The 10,033-nt window shown below is 39.3% G+C and overlaps 1 pseudogene; it reads right to left on the reverse strand.

Annotated features, from left to right (window-relative positions):
- Nucleotides 1–615: 615 nt before the first annotated feature.
- LOC131279319 (ornithine decarboxylase pseudogene) lies at nt 616–2,115 on the reverse strand (annotated as a pseudogene).
- Between the last annotated feature and the right edge of the window lie 7,918 nt (nt 2,116–10,033).

A 10,033-nucleotide genomic window follows, 5' to 3' on the forward strand; every position in this document is an offset into this window, starting at 1 on the left:
CACAGGACACATTCCCCTACCCAAAGTTACAATAATTCTTTTACATATGGATATCCAGTTCTCCAGGCACCATTTTTTGAATAGGCCATTCTTTCCCAGTTGAGAGGGTTTGGTGGCTTTATTGAATTTTATATGACTATATATATGAGGATCTCTATCAGCTCTCAGTTCAGTTCCATTAGTCTGTGTGTCTCTCCTTGTGCCAATACCATGCTTTTTTCTCTACTGTAGCTTTGTAGTGTGATTCCTCCAATTTCGTTTTTCTTTTTTCTTTTTTTTTATTTCAAGATACTTTTATTTTTAAAACAGGTCACAACATTAAGCTTTTGGCCCATTCTGCGGTTATACAAGCTACAAATGCTTGTTCAGCAGGTGAGAGGCATCCCTTAGAAGTATGTTTGAAAGTGAATAAAATCCATATAAAACAAAATAATCAAGTAGTTTCCATAGGAACACAGATAAGTGTAACCCCATCTCCTAGTCTTCCTTATCGCTGTGTCTGTGCCAACCCTACTCTTAGAAGCACATTTCAAAACTAGCAGTAATTAAGTTAAATGATCCCCCCCCCAAATCCCTCCATTCAAGATAAACTCACAGCAGCTACAAAAATGGTATTTACACATTAATACTCGCTGGAGCACAAGTGGCCGGGTGGCACTTCATCCCACTTTCCCAAGCACAGGAAAAAGGCAGAGCACTGGCGTCTTGCCCCTCTACTTCAGGTGGAAACCCCCAGCTCTCAATTTGTTGCATGACTTGCCATGCAGGCTCTGACATCACATAGTAGATGGTTGGCCTCTGGAACCCATTGAAAGTGGAAGCAGTAGCCACAGTGTAAGCCCCCAGCATCCAGTCAAACAGCATCCAGTCACCCACGTGCATTTCCAGCAGGCCACAGTGCTCAATGATCCGATCAAGGCCATCACACGTGGGTCCCCATATGCTAGATGAGTAATACTTCTCATCTGGTTTGCATCTCTTCTGCATAAGAAGCTTTACATGCTCATGATCATAAAGGATACAATTAAATGATCCATACACTCCATCATTCACATAATGCATAAAGGTTTGTTCACTCAATTCATCTTCATCATCAGAGCCTGTCTGTTCCTTAAACACAATTTATTTTGGCAATGATATTCACTGCAAGTGTGAAAGCTGAAGCAACATAATATCAGCCTGGTTCAGCTATGATTCTCACTCCAGAATCTAATGGGAAATACTTGTCTAATGCTGGATTAATGACACTGGTTATCTCTTCAAATTTAAGCTTCACGTCATAAGATCTGGGAAAGCCACCACCAATATCAAGTAGATACATGCTGAAACCAACCTCAGCTCCCATGTCAAAGACACAGCGGGCATCATAGATGGCCTGCACAAAAGTTTCAGGATCAGTATAGCCACTTCCCACATGGAAGCTGACATCAATGACATCAATATCGAGCTCTTTAGCCCATTCCAAAAGAAGCTTGCTGGTTTTCTGTGTGGCTCCAAATTTAACACTGAGGTGGCAGACTGCTTTGGAGTCATCGGTGGCAATCCACAAAATCAACTTTTGCCTTTGGATATGCCCTGGCCACTTTCATCAACTCAACCTCGCTGTCAAAAGTCATCATCTCAACTCCATTATTGGCGGCATAGTTAATTTGAGACACTTGTTTACAAGGGTTTGCATAGATTATCCTCTCTGGCGGCACCCTGAGACTCTGCACCAACTGGATTTCAGTCTTGCTAGCACAATCAAATCCTGTCCCTATGGAAGCCAGGGTCTTCACTATGGCTTTACTGTCATTACATTTGACTGTAAAGAAGGGGGTGACACAAGGAAGAACTTTTAACCATCTCAGATGTTTCTTTAGAATGTCTCCAAGGTCCGCAACATAGAAGGCATCTTTATCATCATCAGAAGAAACTTCATTAATTTTTTGGCCCAGAATGTCCTTGGCAGTAAAACCTTCATCAGGAAATGGCAGTCAGACTCCTCATTACTGAAGTTGTTCATGGTTTCTTGATGTTCCACTGAAACACAACAAAATGGAAAACTAAGAGACAGAATTTAAAGAGATTTCTTTCAACTTTTCAGGAAGGCAATTCTCCAGGAATTCCAAATCTTGCTGAATTATAAGACTTGTGCCCTTGATGCAGCAGTAGAAATGTTCTCCTAGCACTTGGGTGCTGGGGCCACACCCCGAGGAGGTCCTGCAGCCCGCAATGCTGCCACCACTGCTGCCCACCTCGCTCCCTCCCGCTGGAGGACTGCTGGCCCAAGGAGGCACCAGAACTGCTGCCAGAGGGTGGTTGGTGGCAGAGCTGCAGAGGCCTGACTTATTTTTCTTTTTCAATATATCTTTACCTATTCGGGGCCTCTTTCCTTTCCAAATAAATTTCATAGTGAGTTTTTCTAATTCCTTAAAGAATGCTGTGTTGATTTTTATTGGGATTGCATTGAATGTGTAGATCAGTTTTGGTAGGATAGACATCTTGATAATATTTAGTCTTCCTATCCATGAACAGGGAATATTCTTCCATTTATTTAGGACTTCTTTGATTTCCTTGAACAGTCTTGTGTATTTCTCTGTGTATAAGTTTTTCACATCTTTAGTTAAATTTATTCCCAGGTATTTGAAATTTTAATTTACTATTGTAAATGATATTTGTTTCTTGATTTCCTCCTGAGCTTGCTCATTATTTGTATATAGAAATGCTACTGATTTTTGTGCATTCATCTTATAACCTGCAACTTCACTAAACTCATTTAAGTTCTAGAAGCCTTGTTGTAGACCTCTTAGGGTTTTCTATGTATAGGATCATGTCATCTGCAAATAATGAAATTTTGACTTCTTCCTGTCCAATTTGAATGCTTTTTGTATCTGCTTCTTGCCTCAGTGCTCGAGCAAGTACTTCTAAGACAATGTTAAATAGAAGGGGTGAGAGTAGGCATCCTTGTCTTGTTCCTGATCTTAGAGGGAAGGATTTTAGGATTTCACCATTGTAAAAGATGTTGGCTGTGGGTTTTTCATATATACTCTTTATTATGTTAAAAAAATTTCCTTGAATTCTGATCTTTTGCAGTGTTTTTATCAAGAAAGGATGCTGTATTTTGTCCAATTCTTTTTCTGCATCTATAGATATAATCATGATTTTTTCCCTTTAATCTGCTTACATGGTGTATAACATTGATTGATTTGCTTATGTTGAACCATCCTTGCATACCCGGAATGAATCCCACTTGGTTATGGTATATAATTTGCTTAATGTATTGTTGAATACAGTTAGCAACTATTTTGTTGAGGATTTTTGCATCTAGGTTCATTAGAGAAATTGATCTGTAATTTTCCTTTTTGTGGTGTCTTTGTTTGGCTTTGGTACTAGGATAATGTTGGCATCATAGAAGGAGTTAGGTAATGTTCTTTCTGCTTCGATTTTTTGAAAGAGTTTCAGCAGGATTGGTGTTAGTTCTTTCTGGAATGTTTTGTAGAATTCACCAGTAAAGCCGTCTGGCCCTGGGTTCTTCTTTGTTGGGAGGTTTTTAATGACTGATTCTATCTCTTTACTTGTGATTGGCTTGTTGAGATCATCAATTTCTTCTTTCATCAATATAGGCTGCTTATGTGTTTCTAGGAATTTGTCCGTTTCCTCTGAATTGTCAGTTTTGTTGGAATATAGTTTTTCAAAGTATCCTCTCATGATAATCTTTATTTCTGTGGGGTCAGTGATGACATCTCCCTTCTTGTTTCTTATTTTGTGTATTTGCATCTTATCGCTCTTTTTCTTTGTTAGTCTAGCTAAGGGTTTGTCAATTTTATTGATCTTCCCAAAGAACCAGCTTCTTGGTTTTGTTTATCTTTTCAAGTGCTTTCCTATTTTCTATTTCATTTAGTTCTGCTCTTATCTTTGTTCTTTCTTTCTTTCTTCTTCCTGTGGGGTTACTTTGTTGTTTTTTTACTAATTCCTCCAAATGTGCAGGTAGTTCTTCAATTTTTGCTCTTTCTTCTTTTGGATGTATGAATTTATGGCTATAAATTTCCCTCTCAGTACTGCTTTTGCTGCATCCCATAAGTTTTGTATGTTGTGTTATCATTTTCATGAGATTCAAGGTAGTTATTAATTTCTTTTGAGATTTCCTCTTCGACCCACTGTTTTCTAATAGCATGCTGTTTAATTTCCATATCTTGGTGTGAAATCTGGCTTTACTCCACTGTGGTCAGAGATATTATTTTTTATGATTTTGATCTTTCTGAATTCACTGAGCCTTTCTTTGTGGCTAGCATATGGTCCATCTTGGAGAATGATCCATGTGCACTTGAGAAAAATGTATATCCTGCTGTATTCGGGTGTAATGATCTGTAAATGTCTATTAGATCCAACTCCTCTAATATACTGTTTAAAGTTTTTATTTCTTTAGTGTTTCTCTTTTGAGATGTTCTATCCAAAGTTGATATGGTGTATTAAAATCTCCCACTATAATTGTAGAGTCATCTACTCTTTCACTTAGTTTTTCCAGTGTTTGCCTCATGTATTTGGAGGCACCCTTGTTAGGAGCATAAATAATTATGATTATTTGTTCTTCTTGAGAGATTGGCCCTTTCACTAATATGTAGTAGCCTTCTTTGTCTCTCACAATTTTTTCACATTTAAAGTCTATTTTGTCTGATATTAATATAGCTACTCCTGTCTTTTTTGGTTATTGTTTGCTTGTAAGATTGTTTTCCAACCATTCACTTTCAACCTCCATGAATCCCTGGGTCTAAGATGTGTTTCTTGTAGACAGCATATAGATGGGTCATATTTCCTTATCCAATCTCCAAGTCTGAATCTTTTGATAAGTGAGTTTAATCCATTGACATTCAGTGTTATTACTTTCAAGGAATTATTTATGTTAGCCATATTTTGATTGGACTTGTGTTTGTCATATTTTGTTTGTTTTTTTCCTTCTCTCTTTGTCTTTTTTGTTGCTCTTACACTCTCCTCCAACTCTGCCTCTCCTGTTTTTTCCTTTCTTCCTGAAGAACTCCTTTTAGTATTTCTTGAAGGGCAGGGTTCTTGTTGGCATTCTCTTTCAATTTCTGTTTATCTGTGAATATTTTGAACTCTCCATCATTTTTGAATGTTAGTTTAGCTGGGTAGAGTATTCTTGGTTGTTTTTTTTTTCTTTTAGTACCTTGACTATATCATACCACTACCTTCTTGCCTCCATGGTTTCAGATGAGAAAGCAGCACTTAATCTTATGGAGCCTCCCTTGTATGTGATGGTTTTCTTTTCTCTTGCTTTTAGAATTTTTTCTTTGTCTTGAGCATTGGATAATTTGACACATATATGTCTTGGGGTGGGCCTGTTGGGATTTATGATGTTTGGGGTGTGTTGTGCTTCCTAGACATGTACATCCATCTCTCTCAGTAGATTTGGGAAGTTTTCAGTCATTATTTCCTCCAACAGTCCTTCTGTCCCCTTTCCCTTCTCTTCTCCTTCTGTGATGCCTATAATACATATGTTTGTGCATTCTGCATTGTCATTCAGGTCCCTAAGTCCTAGTTGGATTTTTTCTATCTTTTTATCAATCAGTTCTATTATCTGTTTTATTTCAGATGTAATGTCTTCCACGTCGCTAATTCTCTCCTCTGCCTCTTCTAATCTGCTGCTATTTGCAGCAAGTGTATTTTTCATTTCTTGAACTGTGCTGTTCATCCCCATCATATCTGCTATCTTTTTGCATAGGTCTGCAATTTCCTCTCCAAGTGTTTTCTTCATATTGTTAATCTCTAATATATGTTTTGAGATCTTTAATTACTTGTCCAATGTTCTGCTCCCCTTCCCAGCTTTTAGTTTGTTCATTGGATTCAGCCATGTTTTCCTGATTATTGGTTTGGTTTGTAGTTTTTGTTGCTGTCTGGTCATCATTTTATCTTGATGGGTTTAATCAGTTCCTTAGCTTCTTTGTCTATTCTTGGGGATTAATTAGTTGTTCTTGCATAAGTGTTATGTCTTCTCTTTGTCACTTTGTTCTTCTTATTCTATGTTCTTGTTGCTGGCTAAGTTCACTTTGAAGGAAAGTATTAGGGCCAGGGAAAGCAAAATGAGTAAGAAAAGAAAGTGTGTAATGTAGTATTGGTAATAATTGTTAACAGAGCAAAAATGTGAGATCTGGGAGAATGGCTATTAGACTCACATAAGTTGTGTTGAGTTATAGCAGTAAATAGAGTACCTATAATGAGACAGTCAACTGAATATGGGAGAAATAGAGTATGAATTAAAAAGCAGTGTTTTAATGAGAGAGGGAAAGAGAAAAGAAAGATAATAATATCAAGAGTGGATAAAAGACAAAAAACAGAACAAAGGTATTAGAAATTAAAAGTCAGACAATTTGGGGGCCAAAGAAAGGGAGGTGGAATGTAAGGGAGACAGTAGATGATGGAGGATAACAAGATGTAGGGTGGCCAAAATCAATTCACACAGAAAAGAGGAAATGGAGGATGAGGAAACACAGCAAATGTGAAGCGCTCCCTGCAGCTCCTATTATATAAATTAAATATAATAAAATAAGAAGAAAAAGAGAGAAAAGAAAAAAAGAGAAGAAAAAAGAGGGTGGGCAAAGAAAAGGGAGGGAAACAAGCAAGAAAAAGAAAAGGAGAAAAAAAACTAAATAAACAAAAAAGGACCTTGGGGGATAAAATGGGAGAAAAGACCAGGAGATAATGCAATATTAGCAACCAAGACAAAAAAAGAAGAAAAAAGAAAAAGAAAAAAAACAGAAATGCTGAGGGCTAGGATAATCAAAGACCTCAGTGGACTTCATTGCACGGTGGATTCAGGGATGGGAAGGCTGTGATATTGCAGACTTAAGGTGTGTGAGCCTCTGGAGTGTGGGCCACCAGGGTTTAGGGGACACAGACCTGGGAACCATGCATCCAGTTAACAGGGGGCCTGGGAGCACTGCAGTGCAACACAGCCTTCAGGGATCCCTGCAGCTGGGCACAGCCCTAGGGAGAGGGGCCCCACCTGCAAACTCTGACCTCTGTGTCAGAAACCCAAAATTCCACCTCTTACAAGAATCTCCTCTGTTACTGTCTCACCAAATCGACATCCAGACACCTCCTGCCCTGCAAGCCCCTGAAACAGCCTGCTGGGTGTGCTGCTGCACTACAAAGAGTTCAGGGACCACCCAGACAGGCTGCCAGCCCTAGGTGGAAGGGTTCCTCCTAAAACTTCTGACCTCCATGTCAGAAACTGCAAGTTCCACCTCTTGCAAGAATCTCTTCTGTCACTGTCTCACCAAATTGACATCCAGTCACCTCCTGCCCTGCAAGCCCCCAAAACAGCCTGCTCAGGTTTAGGAACACCCCACACAACAAAGATCCCAGGGATCACCATGGCCCAGCCGCCAGCCCTAGGGGGAGGGGCTCCAGCCAGAACATCTGGCCTCTGAATCGGAAACCCAAAATTCCACCTCTTGCAAGAATCTCCTCCATCACTGTCTCACCAAATCAACTTCCAGACACCTCCCACCCTGCAAGCCCCCAAAACAGCCTGCTCAGGGCTTGGGAACTCCCCAGCAAAGCAAAGCCTCCAGGAATCACCACCACCGGGCAGCCAGTCCCAGGGGGAAGGGTCCCACTCACAACCGCAACCTCCGTGAAAGAGACCCAAAATTCTACCTCTTCAAAGAATCTCCTCTGTCACCATCCCACCAAATCAACATCCAGACACCTCATTCCCTTCAAACACCCAAAACAGCCTGGTCTAGCAGGACTCCAACCCTACTCAGCCGCTTCTTTGCAGGAGAGATTATAAGGTGCACTCACTCAGACGCCATCTTGCCTCCTACCCACAACTATCTTTTTAACATAGGGTAAAGCATCTGCCATATCTGAAAAGATTCCAGGTGTTGATGCTGGGGCAGCCATAATTGCTGGCTTAACAGGTGCATTAGGTTGAACTGGATATAAGCTAGGATAAAGACCTGGATGATATATGGAGACCGCATATTTTATTAGAGTAGACAGGTATTTTCTTAACTATAAAAGGGTTAGTACTAGGACTAGGCATAAAGCCAGGAGACTCTCCTCTGCCTTTTGACTCAGAATTTCTTTCTTTCAAATGGCCCTCCACTTTCTGTTTCTCTATGGGTTTTGAAAATATAGTAATTTCTTCTTTGTCATCTTCCTCTGATTGTAAAGGATCTAAGGTGGCAGTAATTTGCTGGCACAAAGCTCACACAGATAAAAGGAATGGATTCCCCTCTTTGATATGCTCTCTGTAAAGCTTTCATTACACATCTCCATTGTTTCAAATTTAAAACATTATGCCCCTGAGGCTGAAACCAACCACAATGCTTTTGTATTAAAGCAAACAATTCAATTAACTCACAACTTTTTACAGGCACCCCACTAGCTTTCAACAAAGTTTTTAACACTTGCAAATATTCTTCCACACTTCCCATTTGAATACCCATTACCCTGATGACTTCGTGGAAATGTTACTTACCTGAGTCACACTGCTTTGGACGTCATTTACAACCCTCATAGGAGTCCTTTCCATGGGTCCCAATACTGTTTTGGAAGACTCACTTCTTTGGGCTCTGCATTGGGCACCATTTGTTGGAGATTTGGGCCTGAATGTTATTGGGAATGAAAGAAAGAGAAAAAGAAGAATGAAAGAAAGAGAGAGCTGGGATCAGGGGGTCTGTGAGTAGAGACTCATCAGACAACTTTTTGTTTACAAGGCACTCTATATATACCCGTCTACATGAGAACAAGCAGTTAACTATCAGAATTACTCATAGTCTAAGGAACTTAAAAAAATCTTATCTCAAGGTACAAAGTCTAAGTGTTCAATTTACTACAAAACGTATGTGCTCATCTTTTCTTTTAGTCTTTAACAGCTTCCTCCTGTTTACTGGGGAACTCTTTATTACCACATTCCTTCGGTTGCAAGCATAGCCATGGAAAGAGTATGTCTCTCCTTGTGAGACCTCTGTGCCACAGTTTCCAAAGGGAAAAAGCTATAAAATATTCCAGTCTGTAATTGGATGCAGAAGTTATACCATACTCAGCCATGAAAGGATAGTAGCTGCGGTTGCAACATTACATGAGGTGTCAGCTGACTTGGGCAGGGGGCGTACATTTTAGTTAATAGAGCTCATGATTTTCTGGTTGCTAATCTCAAGAAAAACCTAGCATATGTCAACTCACAGACTGACCTTTTTTGAAATCATACTGCTCACTCCTTAAAATATCCAAATCCTCTACTGTGATACTTTAAATCCAGTACTCTGTTGTCCATGCCTGAAAAAGATGATTCTCAAGATTGTGAGGTTCCTGTTTCTCAATTATTATCCCCAGGACCAGATTTACCAAAAATAAAGCAAAACAAAGCAAAACACACACACACAAAACAAAACAAACAACAACATAAAAATCCTTGCTAAACCTGGGTTAGATCAAATTTTAAGATGTGTCTTACCATAAAACAGAAACAGATAATTATGAGGCAGACTATGAAGTAACCACTACAGTAGAAGCAATTACTGGTCAAGAAGCCCCTAGCCTCACCATGCCCTAGTGAGCTGTGGTAAAACTTTTAAATAGAGGCAGTCATTTAGCTAAAAGGAAATCACAATATTTATACTGACCGTAGGTATGTGTTTGGAGTAATTCATGATTTGGGAAGTTTATGAAAACAAATGGACTCCCTGAAGTCATTAGGAAACAAATAAAAAATGGTAAATATCTGAAATAATAGATGTATTTCTATCACCTAAGGAAAAGGTAAAACAAAGAAAAAATGCTGTGATAAAAGTGGAAGCTCACACTCACAAAACTTAGAAGAAAAATGCCAACCTAGCAGCTCAACAATATGTGGAGACAACAAAACAGTTTCCTTATACAATGTCCCTCATAAGCCCTCTCCAAATGAGTTAGCTCACAGTTAGGAAAGTGTTTTTGTATTTGAAAAAGAAAAATAGAGTCAGTAGGGTCACCAATTAAATTCTGGGGATAGAATCTAGGAAGAGCTGGATGGTGCCCTGTTTGC

This window comes from Dasypus novemcinctus, chromosome 7 (genome assembly GCF_030445035.2).
Source record: "Dasypus novemcinctus isolate mDasNov1 chromosome 7, mDasNov1.1.hap2, whole genome shotgun sequence".
Lineage (NCBI taxonomy): Eukaryota > Metazoa > Chordata > Mammalia > Cingulata > Dasypodidae > Dasypus > Dasypus novemcinctus.